Below are 15466 nucleotides of genomic sequence, written 5' to 3' on the forward strand. Positions count from 1 at the left end.
TCCTGAGGGAGAAAGTAAAGGGAAAGCTCAGGGTAAGGAGGAACAGGAAAAGAAGACAAACGGGAGGGCAGGTTCCATGTTCAGAAGACATGGGTCGGTTTTGGCCTTGTCATGAGAGCAGAGGGTTCGTGCCCTCAGTCATTTGACAAGGCTTGATTTGCTCACCTCTTCTCTGCTAGTCACCATGTAAGATGCCAGTGATTCAAACTATGGGTAAGTTGATGCCCTGAAGATGTTCACAATCACCTGGGGAAAGAGGTGAATGTGTAAATGGTACAGGCTGCATGCGCATGATAGGTCTAGTGAGCGTGGAGGAGAGGGTGGGCCCCTCCGCAAAGGAAGGCTCTGAGGTGTTTGGTGAGGCAGCAACACACACAACGGACTGTCTGAGGCCTTCCTTCAGAAGGCGCTGGTGGTGACCAGGCGTGCCGTCATGGGGGGCTGGAAAAGCAGGAGCGAGGGCCGTTATATTTGAAAGAATGATGAAAAAACTTGGTGAAATATTCATACTATTTTTCATCAAGTCGTCGTGAAATCCGTTCCTACAAACCACATATGGGATTATATAAATTTTTTAGTATCCTGGAAGGAGTCATGAAGGAAATTAATCCCAACTAAGCTTCACACCCCTTTGATGAAATAAATATTATGACTCTCTCATTTCAACAAACTGGGAAGAGACAACTTTTTCATATAGTAGGTTTATTTAAACAGACTTTATAATAATATTTTCATCTTCTATTTAGAAGTCACCCGGAAGTTAAAGAACACTTGAGGGAAGAGCCTAAAGTACCCAGTAAATTGTTGACAAGACCCATAATGTTTCTCAAACTCCTGGTCCTTGCTGGAATCCTTAGGTTTTTCTCAAGGTCCCAGGTTGTTTTGCATCTGGGAAGTATTTAGTGTCTCCTTTCTGGTGATATAATTCTTCTCTCAGTATCCATATTGTGTTTTAAAAGACTCAAAACACCATCACTGTGGAGACTTCCTGACATCAAGCTTTCATCAGCCCCGTTTCCCTCAGTTTTGCCCACAGATGCACCTAGTACTTGTCTCTGTTCTTGCACGAGTGAAATCAGGATTGTGAGCCCCTTGAAGGCTGTGACTGAATCTTATTTGTATACCCTCAGAAGCAGAACAATGCTCGACACACATTCAATACATATATTTTGAAAGAGAGAGAGAGAAACTCCTCGTATCCATATGTGAACCCAGTCTTGAGGAAGAAGGCCATCCTGCTTATTTGGAATTACTCTTCCCCATAGGAATTTAGTTACACAGCTTAATAGTTCCTTTAAAGTATTAGTAATTGTCAGTTAAAAAGATTGGCATCAGACCTTGACAATTACAAGCAGATCCTCATAAAGAAATGCTGCATCAGTACTGAGTATAGGAATATCTTTTTGCAGAACTGGCCTGCTGGGGGCTATGGGAGAGTGAGAGTCAGGCTTCCCTTGAAATCCTAGTTGGAATTCCTCTGTGTAAGCATACCAGAGCCCTAAACACAGACCCAGGCAGAGTGACGGAAAGGGGTCCTGCAGCTGCTTGCAGGGAACAGGCAGCTTGTGGACTTTGGCTGAGGGGAAGGATGAGAAATCTTTGTTGCCATCTTCCAACCAGTCATGAGTTCTGCTGTCTGTGCTTGGATAGGCTTAATGGAAGACTGACTAACTAAAGGAAAGATGAGAAATATTTTCTCCCAGATAAGCTGAAGGGTAGGTTTGGGGCAAGAATGTCAGGCATAGAACCATATTCACCCAAAGAAAGACATTGAAGAGGATGTTTTACCTCATGGAAGTCATAGTTTTATATCTCGCTATTCGCAGATTCCTCCAGAGAGGAATTCATGCTTAGTTCCCCTCACTCATAAATGAACCCCTCTCCCTCTGTAAAATGGTTCCAGGTCATTGTGTTTATTCTGTTTCTTTCTACCTCAGCCCGTCTGCTGTTTTTAGGCAAGGAGACTGGTGTGTATGTGTGTGTATCCAGCCAGAGGAGAAGTTTGGCTGCAGGGTGGAGAAATTTCTTTTTAAGCATAAATGTCTGCAGAAATAGCAAAGGGAACATAGAATCCCAGCCAAGTACATTGCCTTGGGTATAAATGTTCCATCCCTTTTCAGAACTGCTCAAGTGTGAAATCTAACCCCCTGCCCACACTCTTCCATCAGAAGTGCTCTAACAGGTATTGAGCAGATTGGGAAAATGTATAAAAGAGGAACCCAGAATGGTGACTTTTAAAAGGATTTTTTTTTTTCAGGTCAGCAGACAAATGTATTAAAATCTGAGGAAATCCTACCTGAAGTTGTGCAGTAACAGCAAATGAATACATTGAGCTAAGACTCAGAGCTTAAAGACAGGCTCCATTGGAGAAAGGACAACATAGACACCCAATTGGACACTCCCTGTTTCTGTCTCCACATTTGAGATAGGAATAGCAATGCCTTCCCTACCACCTACCAAAAAAAAACCCCAAACTCCACTGGACTCTCTCTGAAAAAAGTCAATGTACTCAAAAAAAAAAAAAAAAAAATCACTACTTCTAAATGGGCTCAAGTAGAGAAAACTCTCCCTTGAAGGGGTTCCATTGGAAATTGCCAGTTAAAAATTCATTAGTACAGTTGCCCTGATGCTTCTGATGGGGATCTGCTTTTCAGATGCCTTGGCCATGATAGACAATGTACCTTAGCTGAGGGGAAGAGTCAGTCTTCCCTAGGAGATTTTGAGCCACAGGAAGTCAAGAAAAGTTCAAATCAAAATCAAAACAAAATAAGGGTGGGGGGGCCATCACAGGGTTTAAATGTGATTAAAAAGTAGAGTTGTAAAATTAAGCTTTAGCACCATTTCAAAAAGGAAAAGATACTTTAACACCAAAAAATAGAGAAGACATTATCTGTGAATAAAGAATACTACTATAAATCAAATGTATTTGTTTTTATGGAAGACTTAGTACATGTCCTTATTTCTGTCTTTGAGGATCATGATCTCTGACCATGAGAGGCTGAGTGACCAGTCCATTCACACAGTGTTCGGGTGACTTCCCCTTTATTGAGCCACTCACCTTCCCAGTATTTTATCACCTCTGTCATTCTCCTCCAGCTCTAACTAGTTTTATTTTTATATACTGTCTGGTACCAAATCCCCTTATGCAGTGACCCTCCCAGCTCTAACTTGCTAAGTAAACCAGGGCAAATATATGAATGAGAGATTTCCGGAGAAATCTCAGCTGTTGCAGGAAGTGGAAGAGACACAGGGCTTTGGAACCAAACTGAAGACCTTATTGTCAGCTAGGGAAGAGAAGTGTTTTCAGTTGGGAAACAACATAGGAAACAGCTATGAGATCTCTTGGACAAGGCAATGACCTGAGAGTCAAGGACACTGAAATGTATTTGGCTCATTTGAGAGTGAAGGCTGGACAGGATGTTGTATTTTGGCTTTGGTTAGCTATGACTGAGAAGAAAATGGGGCAGCATCTTTGGTTAGGAAAAGCAAGAGCTACATAAACTATGAACTGATTTACAAATGAACCAGTGCTTTCACTGGAGCCCTTAAAGGCCTTTAGGGTATGACAGTGTCCCATCTGAGATGCCTCCTAGAGATGATCTTATCCAGGGATTCTCAACTACAGTGAGCTTAAAAATCACAGGTGTTTGTTAATGCTGATTCCTAGGCCCTGCCCCAGTGACCATTCCGTGAGGGCAAGCACTTCCAGTGATTCTCAGCAGGGTGATCCTCAGAACCACACTGTATTCTAGCCACTTAATTTTATAGACAGAGGTAAGCAATTGAGGTTCAGTGACCTATTCAGGGTCACACGACCAGTAAGTAGCAGAAATGGAAGTGGAATTAAATTCTGCTAATTTCTAATCTGTTGCTGTTTTCACTCTACTATGCTGACTTTTAATAGGAAAACTCTGGGCTAAAAAGTGCCCTAGCCCAATCAATTTTCTGGATTTGCAGGCAAAATGATATTTATATCCTCTATGACTTTCAGTGGCTTATAAAAAGTTTCTACAGAACTCTGCAAAAATATATATATATTTTTAAAAGCACCATCCCACCCCACACTGCAATGAATCACCAGATGAAAGTCAGCATTTTAGGGGCACCTGGGTGGTGCAGACAGTTAAGTGACTGACTCTTGGTTTCGGCTCAAGTCTCTATCTCAGAGTCATGAGATCAAGCCTCACATGGGGCTCCACACTCTGTGGGGAATCTGCTTGAGATTCTCTTTCTCCCTCTGCCCCTCCCATTCATGCTCTCTCTCTCTTAAGTAAATAGATAAATCTAAGAGAGGAAGGAAGGAAGGAAGGAAGGAAGGAAGGAAGGAAGGAAGGAAGGAAGAAGGAGTCAGCATTTTAAATTCTTGGTGAATACATGACTTTTTATAAGTTGAACTTCACAATGAGCATGGACTTCCAGATGAATGACTATTTATAGACAACATCTGGCAAACAAGGCTGTCTTCTCTGCCCCTCTTCCACAAATGGTCACGTGTGTTCATGGAGAGTCACCCTTCATCTTGAGCTTCCTACTGCCTAGCTTCAAGGGCTAAAGGTATGTGATGGTTTGGGAATCTTGGAGTTTTCTGGTCTTTTGTTTGCTTGGTCTTCTCAGAATGGGAGAAGCTTTGTGATTATCATATTTTTGAGTCTTTGCGTCTTCATTTGAGAAAGAGAGTGGAACGGGGGAAGGAGGCAGCCCGCGTGGAGACCCATTTCTGCCATCTCAGGATCCCACAGTTTGGGAGTGAAGAGCATCCTTGTTGGCTTCTGGTGCTCCAGGCAACACCAGTTTAAAGTCCTCTTTATTGTCTCAGGAGGCTAGGGGGTTAGTCTTTATTGAGTACTTATGGTTGCAGGCATCACGTTTGATCCTTTCACATGCATTATTTCCATTGACCCCACAACAAGCCTTCAACAGAGATCTTATCATCTCCTTTTTACAAATAGAGAAACTATTCAGTAGTAGATCAAGATTTGAGACCAAGTTTGTTTAACTTCCAAGCCGATATCTTCTTGCTATATACCATGTCCTCTGAGATGTAGGCACTTTTTTTTTTTTTTTTTTTTTACTTTAGGAATCAAATGAGGTGCTGGAAAATGAGGCCTTGCCTTAGTGATGATTCTTTTGGCTCGCAATGAATGGTCCTTATTATCTTTCTCTCCGATTTCCCCCCAAGGATGGCTGGACCTAGAATGTCATTTAGCTTACCTCCAAAGCTTACTGAATTACATATTAGAAGAGCACCTCACACTCTGGGGCCAGGGACATTAGGAAGGAGATGATGAGCTGCTTCTTGCTTTTTTTCCTCTTGTTCTTGCCGTTATTTGGCTGAGAAATGTGACTGTGATTCAGAAATGCTCCTTGCCCTGTCTGTGTGTATGATTTGAATAGCACAGCTTGTCACACATGTGGCTGAAGCAGATCCAGCTTGGAGAATTCATCATCTGGTTGCTGTTGCCAGGGGAGTATGCCTGCCCAAGGAGTGCCCTGCCTGGGCCTGTGGTCTCTGTTTCTCCCCAGGGTCCACTGTGGCTGAGAGGGTCACAACATGGTACAATGCTGGTTTGTATTTCAACCTGATTGGGGCAGTGGGTGCAGACCCTTCTAAAATCTTCATGGCTTATGAAATTGGTGTGGGGAATGGGAAGTAGACTGAGGATTTACATGATGGAGGTGTAGGGAAAAACAAATCAAATATGTCTCTAGGATTTGGTTTGAATTTAGGTAAGTCTGATGAGTTACCATAACATTTTATGATATGCTAAACATTATCTAATGCATGATTGATTGTCAACTGTAATATAAGTCATTGAGCTTTTCTAATTTCTGCTGCTCTAAATAAGTTGGAATTTTCAGTTACCGTAGAGTTGACGTAGGCCCTCCTTCCTTCCCTCAACCTCCTTCTTACCCTGTTGCCCCTCTCTGCACACTTTCTCCCTGCCCGCCCCCCCCAAACCTTCCCTGGATTTTTAAATCAATGGCTCCTGGCAACTGCCTCAGAGTTCAAATGTTTGAAGCAGAGATTTTCCACAGAGAGCATCTTTCTGAAAGTTTCCCTTCTTGGTTTGGCAGACCTTAAGAATTCTGGCATCTAAGACAAAGAGCATGTGTGCTTGAGTCTTGGACCCTTGTTTTATTGTTACCAAAGGGACTATGATTTTGAGAACACCTTTAGAGAGCCAAGCTACAGTGGCTATACCCCACTGCCTACTTTCTGAATCCTCGACTCAGAATTGGCAATGAGAATTGGAGCTGGAATTATGATCCATGACTCTAAGTAACGAAATTCTCAGAATGTCAAAACTTTGGAACGAAGTTCATTGTTATAAACCTTAAAAAGTTAGAACAGAGGCACCTGGTATATCTGGGAGGGATTGAGAACAAATCACCCAAAGCCTTTCCAGCCCTGGCTTTCGGACTTCTTTGCTCTGTCTACCCAACCTTTATTGAGCGTTTCTTCTGTGCCAATTATTCTGCTAAGTACTCTGTGGGCATTCTCTTGTTCAAACCTCACAACTACCCTATAAGATAGATATTACTGGGTATACTTCCTAGATGAGTACATTAAAGTTTATAAAACTTTTTGCTCTGAGTCCCATGGCTTCTAAGAATCCCTCATCCCCCATACACATACATAAAATCCCTCCCCTACATTCCTGAGTTCTTAACCATTATCCTCTACTGACTCCCATGTTAAAGTAAGATTATTCATGCCTACTGCTTGGAATTACTTGCAGGAAATTTCTCCATTCAACCACTGTGGTGTGGCCACTCTCAATGGTTGTACTAGGTAGAATGCTCCCCTCAAAGACTGGAATGAATCATTACTTTGAGAGAGCTTTTTCTATCTCTGTTAAATAATCATCAGTTATTTCCTATAACAATGTGGTTCTGTGTGGCAACAGAACACTCTTGAGGAAGAATGAGCTCCATGGGACATCTCCCCATTCTATCAGGGAAGTCCTGGCCCTTCCTCTCTCAACTTCCAAGTTCTGGCCTTTCCAGCCAGCATCATTTCCATGTTCTGGGTTTGGCTTCAATGTCTGATATTTACAATGTCAAAGCAGAAAGAGAAAGTCTCTGTGGAGTCTTGCCCACAGTGGGGACAGACCTGTACCTCCTGCCTGTTCCTGGTCTCCTCAAGTGAGAACCTGCAGGACCCAGGAGATACAGTGGTGCACCCTGTGGAGATAACCTCTTCCCTCATGGATGATAGAGAATGACATGTAAATGATATTTATCCCTTTATTCTGTCCTTGCAAAGTCACTTTACCCACATAGTAATCAATTTCATGGTTTACCTTTAAATTTTTTCTGAGTAGTCTGTTATTCTTTGAAAGTATTATTCCAGCAGCCTAATGGAGATTCAGTGAATGTCTACTGGAATGGGAAAACTCTGGCATTCTATGTTCTCTTACAGGTCCCTCCTTAGAATACAGAGGTTCAGTAGATCCAGTGCAGTTTCTAACCTTTCAATAACCTCCCTTATACCTAGCTGCTCTGTCTTATTTGTAGCTATTTATACAGTATTCTCTCCAGACATACTCTCCTATACTGCCCAGGCACAGGAATGTTAGGCTCTTCTTTGTGACTGATCTCTGTTTTCTACCTGTGACTCCATGCTGGCACTAGCCTTACCTTTTTATGCCTCCCACTTCCCTTTTCTCATTTAGACCTTGCTCCAAGATCCCTGTGATTGGCTCTGCTAAGAGTCTGTTAGCATTTCTTCCCATTGACTTGAGAAGGCCAGTCTGTCTCAGAACCAGCCTATAATCTCAGTTTAAATTAAACAGCAGGCATTTCTACCAAGGACTTCATTTGTCTCTAGGACCCCAGTGATACGGGGTCTCATTACATGTTGTGTAATGTTGTCCAAAGGCTAAATATTTTCAAAGAAAACCCACTGAAACAAGTTGGTTAAGTGACTGCCACAGCATCTGTGAAGTCTTTTTTTCATCTCTGAAAAATCTAATATTTTTCCTCAGTTAAAAAATAGTATATGTTATAACGTAAAATCTTTAGCAATAAATCTTCTAAAGACTGTAATTGTAATAATAGTCCTTTGCATGTTCTCTAACCATAGACATGGATCCTCTTATAATTCTTGTATTTTTATCTAGACTACACCATTAAGTTTTCTTTGTATTGGACACTCCCTTTTCCTTCCATCCCTTCCTCCTCTTTTTCTACCTTCAGATCTTTTCTGGGTAGATATGTGTGCCAAATTTGGGGAATATGAAGTCAAATAAAGCCCAATTTCCTGCCCTGAAGAACTGTAGGGGAGGGAGAATACCTAATTGAGAGTGACTGCCATGTAACTACTTACAAGTAGGTATTGAGGGAACTATGACAGAGTACAGTGTGAGCATCAGTATTAGGATGGTCATAACTCTCATCAGGGAAGATCTGATCAGGGAAGGATTCAGAGGAGGTTATAATGTTTGAGAGAAGACTTGAACGGTATATCAGAATTTGCCAGGTAGATGGGGAAGGAGGCTGAGGAAGCAATAAATATGAACAAAGGCTCTGGGGTGGGAACTGCAAAGAAGTAGCACTTCTTTAGTGCTACAGGGAGGGTATGTGCATGTCTGCACAATGGGTGGGGGCAGGGGAAATGGAATCTGTATATAAAGGCAAAGCAAAGAAAAGTAGGGCAAATCAGACTTGACCCTGACAGCTCTCAGAAGCCCCGTTAAGAGCTCTCAGCTGGGCTATGACATCAGATCTGTACTTACAAGGTTCTCTCAGGCAGAAGTTTGCCATATGGGTTTGAAATAGGATGGAAAGAAATGAGGACCTGAACCAAAGCGGTGGCCATTGAGATGGAGAAGGAAGAGATGTGAGATGGTCAGGAGGTATGATCAACAGCTACACAGAGAGAGAATCTGGAAGGAGGGGCCGTTGCTGATGGAAGTGAGTAGATGAGGTCATCACCCACTGAATGGGCTAGTACAGGAGGAGGAGCAGGCCTGGGAGGGAGAGAAGAGGCAGCCCTGCTTTATGTGACAGTGTGGCTGCTCCCATTCTTCCGCTCAGACCTCAATGACTGTTCTCAGTGATTAGCTTGGAGATCAGAAGGGATTTCTTATCATTGTGCAGAATCTTGAGTCAAAATTTTCTTTTCCCTTACATACCCCGCACCATTGCTTCCAGCGGCCCAGCATTCTCTTCTCCACCCTCGGCACTGTTTCCTTCTTTTAGAACCCTGACGTCTATAAAAAGACAGTGGGCATCAGAATGTATGAAAAATGAAGTTTGGAAATACCTGCAGGGCAAAGGGAAAGGTGCAAACTATGCGTGCAAGCCCCTGAGCTCAGAGAGGAGAGGGCCCTATAGATAACTGTGTCTTCCTCTCCAGTGAATTCTGGCATATTTAAAGTCCAGGGATACGGAATCGCTAACTAATTTGGAGAACTACCAGTTTAGGCTTCAAGGTTTTCTCAAAGATCCCCATTTACAAATTGGAAATTAGGAATCCAGGCCTTACTCGGTCATGCCAGTCGATTGCTTCTTTGCTCAGATCCTCTCCCTGCCTTTCCCCTGCTCTGCTTGGTACCACATGGAACTGATCCTACAATCTGCATTTCCCAGGCTCCCTTTCCATGATTCTGCTTAATTTGGGGTTCTGAAGGGAGGGTGGAGGGCAGAAGTATGGGAGAAGTCATGTATTTCTGCCTCGCTCTCTCTCTGCTTCCAGTGGCGTCTCAGGCGGTGGTAACACTAGTCCTCCTCCATGACCTTTGTGTGGTCCCAGCTCCACAAAGAGCTGGGGTTGGGCAGCTCCATTCTCTGGGTTCTGGTAACAGCACCTCTTCCCTTGCTCCTCCAGCCCTAAGAATGGTGGTGGCTTCCTACCACCGCTAGTCTCTGGATTGCCTCACTGCCCCTGTTTTCCTTTCAGCTCTTCCAACACATTTGTAACTAGTTCCCAACATTAAATTCTCTCTCTTAAACTATGTAGGATGAATCCTGTTTTCCTGATGGACCTTGACTGACGTGCTCTACATAAGCTCTCTGACTGGCACATGGTTAATATAAGACCCCAAATACTTTCCATTGCCCCAGTTCCGTCAAAGAGCTCCTCTGCCTGCCATGATTCTCCAGCCCTAAGAGTCAGATTCTTAGGCTGAGCTGTCTTGGAGGGCAAACATTTTGTTCAGTGCTTCCTGAATGGCATAAGAAAAGGAGCTCTGTTGGCCCACTCTCCTTCCTGTGGGATTTTCCAAAACTTTCCAGTTGTATCTAAGCTCAGGAAACATTTTAATGGCTGGAAATATATGTTGGGGGGTTTGAGGGTTTGAAACCAACAGAACCTCCTCTATAAGAGGTGTGTTGAAATGTTCCAGGGTCTGTATATACACATCAAGACCCTGGTCCTCCCTTGTTGAAAGCATGGCAGACTCCCATCCTTTAATGGCTTCATATCATGGAAGAGAAGTTGGCAACTTCTGAATGCAATGATGACATGGAGCAGAGTAGCTCCAAAGGCCAGAATTCTCTGCAGGAGGGAAAGGATGGTGAAGTGGTTAGTATTTGGATTCTAATTCAGATTCCACTTCAGATTCTATAAGGAGAATTCCATAATCCCCTTCTTTGGCCAATAATCATTGTTAAGATCGATCTAAGGCCACTATTACCAATTTAATGAATGGGAGCATTCTGAGATTCTTGTGAGGATAAGCATCATCCAACTGCAGAGTCCATTACTGGTTTCCTCAACCAGGCCATGGCTTTCACTTTGCTATATTGCCCACATTTCATAGCAACTTTCAGAAGGGTCTCTTGGGGGATGAGACTATTATTGTCTTAAAGCATTCATCAGAGAAAAGTAGAAGTGAAGGAGCTAGAGTTGTGTACCTTCTCGGATCCTTTAGCATTGGACCAAAAGGTAAAAAGTAGCCATCATTGCTAGTCTGTGGGGGCAAAACCCCAGAATTGCTAAGAGACTCTTATATCACTACATCACTGCATGGAACAGCTGAAACTCCTGAAGAATGACTCTGAATCTAGTCACATATTGATTTATTTGGGCTGTGTTAGGAAGTTTCCCCAATTTTTTTTAGTACAGTTAGGATACTTGGGTGGTTATTTGATGATGCACAGAACTTTATAGGCCTCGGGGTCAGGTATATGTTTTATATTAGAAGGAGAAGGAATTTAATGAAAAGGAAGCAGGTGGTGTGCACCAATGCAAATAGTTCTGGTGTTCCTGAAATGTCCAGCATTGTATGGCTTTGTTACTCTTCCTCCTAAGTTTCTTCCATTAGCCTACAAGGAAGCTGGTGGAATGAATTATAGCCCCAGGAGTAATATGAGAGGATTTTTCCATTTGAATGCCTCAAGAAGCTAGGATGATTTTTTTTATTATGTCAGAGATTAAAAGTAATGCATGGATTCTGACATATAACATACATAAGCCCACAGTCTTCACCTCTGGGTACACAGAAAGAAGAGAGTCTACATTGTGAAAAAGATAATGATATTTTAGAATTAAATTCTAGCTTTGTCTCTAATTAGATATGTGATCTTGGGCACACAACTGAGTTGTAGGCTCCTCGTCTGTGAAACAGTTAATGATCCAGAAGAAGAAGCAATGTCATGCTATATCTCATTTATTATTTTGTTCAATGTTCGTGGAAGGGCTTGCCACATCATTTGTTTGTGCTAAACCATAGGATACCACCCTAGTACTCAGCTCAACTCTTTATTTGGCCAATGACTTCCTCTTGTAATGCTTCTTGACCAAAGGTCAGAGGAAAACCTCTTGGAATTTACCTGCAGAGCTTGTTAAAAATTCAGATTCCTGGGTCTTCCCAGGCTAAATCAGTAGTGCCAGGGGTGGGCCTAGAGACCTGCATTTTTATACACTCCCCAGGTGATTCTTAGGCACACTAGAGTCTGAGCTCCATTGCCAACCAACAGCACGGGTGTACTCTCTGATGGGAGGTCATGTAACTCCCTTTGCCCTCTGCATCCAGTTTGCTGTCTGGGTCTTAGCTCTGGGCCTCTACTGGCTGATTTGGCCACACCTTGTCATCTCTCTAGGACTGTTTTCTTGTTTATAAAATGTGGGGGCTAGAATTCTTGGGTTCTAACAATCCATGAAAATTGTTCTGCAGTTACCTGTAAAAGTCACTGCACCTACCCTAACAAATGGTGTTTCTTGAGTGCCTGCTTTGTGCTGGGCATTGTTTGACTTCTACATGTGCTTCATTTATTCTTTATAGTAACCTATGATATCTATGGTCATTCGTGCTTGACACTTAAGGAACTGAGGCTTGGAAAAGTGAAGTCACTTGTCCGAGACTACTTAGTTAATAAATGGAGCTGCAGTGCCGTGGGATTAAGCCAGGGTCATAAACACTCGAAGAATCGCCCAGGTTCCTTTGCCCCCAAAGCTTCTAAAGGCCCGGGGCTTGTCCAGCATGCAGCTCATTCACCCTATGTTCTACTCTCCCAGCAGAGGAGCCTGGTTTTGGTTTCCTTAGATGTTTACTTGGCCTCTTGCTTAAGCATTTGCCTTTCCTACTCAATAACAGTGAAAGGACCAAAAAAAAAAAAAAAAATCCCAGGGCTGGAAACATTTTGTTTCCTACAAAAAGAATATTTTGCAGCCAGCTCTGTGGTTGAAAGTATTTTTCCTGTGGTCTGGGGATGGGTTGGATCCCATCTCTTCTTGGCCAGTGTCTGAGAACTTAGCCTGTGGCTTCCCATCAAGTCAGTGCATAGTATGCTGCATTTTTTAAATGAGTGTCTAGTGATGTTGAGTGTGTGCACAAGTGGACCGATAGTCTGGGTGTATAAGAATGTGTACATCTACCTCTGGCATTCTCAGAGCAGAGAACCTGGGAGTGGTTTTCCACATGCTGTACATATCAACATAGCTTTTAAGTCTTCATCACTCACGCAACAACCAAACAAATTCAGATGCTGACAAAATGAGAGGAGAATGGTATGTGAGCCTTGTGTGGATTTGCGAGTAATCATAAAGCCAAGGAATCTGAGATTTTGACCTGTCACATTTCTTTCCATCTTCAAATGTTCAAAACCAAGATGTAGGATTGGTTTGATTAGATGGTGGGGTGGTCTGGGGGTAATGTAGGAAATGGGAATTCTCAGGTCAGCCTCCAGCCTGGCCACTTGGAGAGTGTAAGACACTGACCTTTGCCCAGCCTTGCATAAGTCTCTTCTTAAAGATTGCATTTTCCTGTCTAAAAACATAAACTTGTTTAAAACAAAACAAAACAGCTGTGTGCTTCAAATAGTAAAAGCTCTGCTAGTAAAAGATGAATTTTGACCAAACAGAATTCACAGATAAGTATTGCTAGGACTAGGTACCATTTCTTTACTCATAATTTAGTATTTACTCATAATTGAGATGTTTCTAGTAAGACTTTGCAGTGTATGGTAATGCCTAGAACTTTCTAGCCTGACTTCCTTTGTTTGTGCTGTACCTGCCTGGAATGTCTTTCACTTGAAGAAATCCTACTTTTTCTTTGTGGCCTGGCCTGGATAATATCTTTTTTTTTTTTTTAAGCATCCTTCTCAACCACCGTGAAGAAGTGGCTCTCTGGGTTTCCTTTGCACATGGTTGGAAGTGCAGTTACCTGCTACCATTTCCCTGCCACGTTAGGTGTTCAGCTAAATTAGAAGGCAGGGTTGACTCACTCCTAAATGTCCCAGCAGAGAACACATGCCCCACATGTATTTGTTGACTTAAAGGAAATAAACGTCTCCAAGACAAGCTACTATTTGTAACTTCAGAATTCTCTGGTGTAAGTCCTCTATGTAGGTTTCCATGTGGGGACATTTTTGGAACTCAAAGCATCATGGCATCCAGGGAGAAAAGTTGTAGTCACTGGATTTGGGGGCACCATTTGAAGAAACAAGCACATCCCAAGTGTAGAAGGACTTACGAATTTTTTTGTTTGTACTTTTTGGTAGGGGGAGATGTTAGGGAAGATTTGAAAAGCTATTGGAATAGAAATTAAACCATCAAGAGTACTTCATCTTAAAGGGGCCAGGATTGAGACAGGGTAGACCCCAGCCCCTTCTGAACATTGGTAGCATTGGCTGCAGGGCTGTACCTACCCTGGAATCTGGCAACTGGCCCATCCAAGTCAGCCTGTGGGAAAGAATCACCACAAGGAGAGCAGAGTTCACCAGTGGGGAGAAGCAGGCATTTGCTCCATTTCGTCACACAGGGCAGTGGAGCTATTCTCACGGTAGGGTTTGGGGTGGGGTTGGAGTAGTGGTGGTGAATTTAGTAAACCAGTTTTCCGATGACGAGGATGTTTCTGTTTTTACCCCTTAACAATGAGACAACAACCCAAATAACAGATCCCTCAGTGCGTTGAATGCCAAGGCTAAATGAACTGGTGGAACTTTGTGGCTTTGGCTCTTGGCTTTGCAGGCGTATCCATGCACTGGGGCCATGGCTTGGCAGGAGACAAAGCGGCTGTGTGGGTCCTCAGGGAGCTCTCTGGCTCTGTGGTTTTCTTTGATATGCAACTGAACTTTGGCAAATTTTTCTTCTCAAGTCTGTGTTTATGAGGTCCAGAGGTAGGCAGAGACCCTCATTATGGAGCCCAAAGCCAACAGCAAACTAGAACTCAGGATGTCCTCCCATATTCACACTCTGCTGGTAGGCTAAAGAGCTGGCCCACAGGCTTACAACAAAGGGACACGTTAGGGAAAGAGACCGCTGGCTTCTCTTCCTAGCCTCACAGGGCTCTGGGCTTCACATGGCTCTGAGCACATCTACCAAGTGCTTAACCATCTACCATTGCGCATGTAATTATCCATTTAATTTTCACACCTTTGTAGGGTAGCTACTAATATCCCCATTTCACAGGTGAGGGAACTAAGGCACAAAGAGGTTAAGTCATTGTTAATTGTTGTTGTTCTTAATTATTGTTCACTAAGTTAAGGTACAACTCTGCAGATATATCTTAAAATCAATTGGCTTGCCTGAAACACTGCCTCCTCAGTCTGTACCAGTGGGCCACAGATTAAAAAATTACTGGATTTAGTATACTTAGCATTCTTAAGTGTGAACTCACCTTAAATGTAACTAGGCATTGGGCATTTTCAAGTTATATTATTCTTATATTGGAAAATCTATAATTAGGACTTTTCCAAAGTCATAAACAGGTATATAGAAAGTGATCAATTTGGTGAACAAGTGGGATCGCCCATCCTACTAAATCTGCACAGGAGATGGAAAGCAATGTGGTGTTGGGCTGAAAAGAATATAAGAAGTGGGAGGCAGGGATTCCACCAAGATCAAACCAATGGACCCCAGAAGGCCTGAAGATGAGGCTGAGCACCATGGCTTGCATCTTGGCTATAGCTATTCACCTCTTTCCTACCCATTTCTGTAGGAAAGAGCCTTTGTGCTTTCTACAGTCGCCCCAGGGAATGCTGATGATAACATTAACAGCTGTTGTCTTTGTGACCCGCA

General features: G+C 42.9%; 1 protein-coding gene across 5 annotated transcripts in view; it reads left to right on the forward strand.

Annotated features, from left to right (window-relative positions):
- The window catches only part of RAD51B (RAD51 paralog B), a 630999-nt gene that overhangs the window by 515311 nt on the left and 100222 nt on the right, over nucleotides 1-15466 (forward strand). The gene's annotated exons all lie outside the window — the stretch shown is intronic.

This window comes from Callorhinus ursinus, unplaced genomic scaffold (genome assembly GCF_003265705.2).
Source record: "Callorhinus ursinus isolate GAN/ISIS: 27379988/994484 unplaced genomic scaffold, GSC_fseal_2.0 scaffold8, whole genome shotgun sequence".
NCBI classification, from domain to species: Eukaryota; Metazoa; Chordata; class Mammalia; order Carnivora; family Otariidae; genus Callorhinus; species Callorhinus ursinus.